The sequence below is a fragment of the Eimeria tenella genome, genomic scaffold (genome assembly GCF_000499545.2).
Source record: "Eimeria tenella Houghton genomic scaffold, Eth_scaff2363, whole genome shotgun sequence".
Taxonomy (NCBI): Eukaryota; Apicomplexa; class Conoidasida; order Eucoccidiorida; family Eimeriidae; genus Eimeria; species Eimeria tenella.
In genome coordinates, this window is record NW_013542225.1 from 1213 (window position 1) to 1770 (window position 558).

A 558-nucleotide genomic window follows, 5' to 3' on the forward strand; every position below is an offset into this window, starting at 1 on the left:
GGGCCCCTCTAAGGGGGACCATAGGGGGGCCCCCAAGGGGCCCCCAGGGGGCCCCCATGGGGCCCCCAAGGGGCCTCCAGGGGGCCCCCAGGAGGCCCCCAAGAAGGAGAAGAGTCGAGTAGAAGAAATGTTTTGAAGAAAGAAATAAAAAAGAAATAAAAGTAAAAACAAAAATAAATAAAATAAAAATAAAAATAAAAAGAAGACAACAGTAGTGTGGGGTTTTGTTGCTGCAGGTCTTTTTGCTGCAATGCTGTCTTTTAATGAAGTACTTCACGAGTCATTTAATTAATTTAATTTAATTAATTAAATTAAGTTAAATAAATTAAATTAAATTAATTAAATAATTAAATTAAATTAAATTAAATTGATTTCTGTTTTTGTTTCTTCCGAAGTCCGGGGCCGCAATGGGGTCTGAGGTGTATGTACACCCCAACTCCGGGGGGCCCCCGAAGCTGCAGCGGCGGCAGCAGCTGTTGTGTCTTGTTGGAATGCGAGCAGCAGGAAAGTCCTTTGCTGCTGCTGCTGCTGCTGCCTACAGCAGCAGCAGCAGCAGCA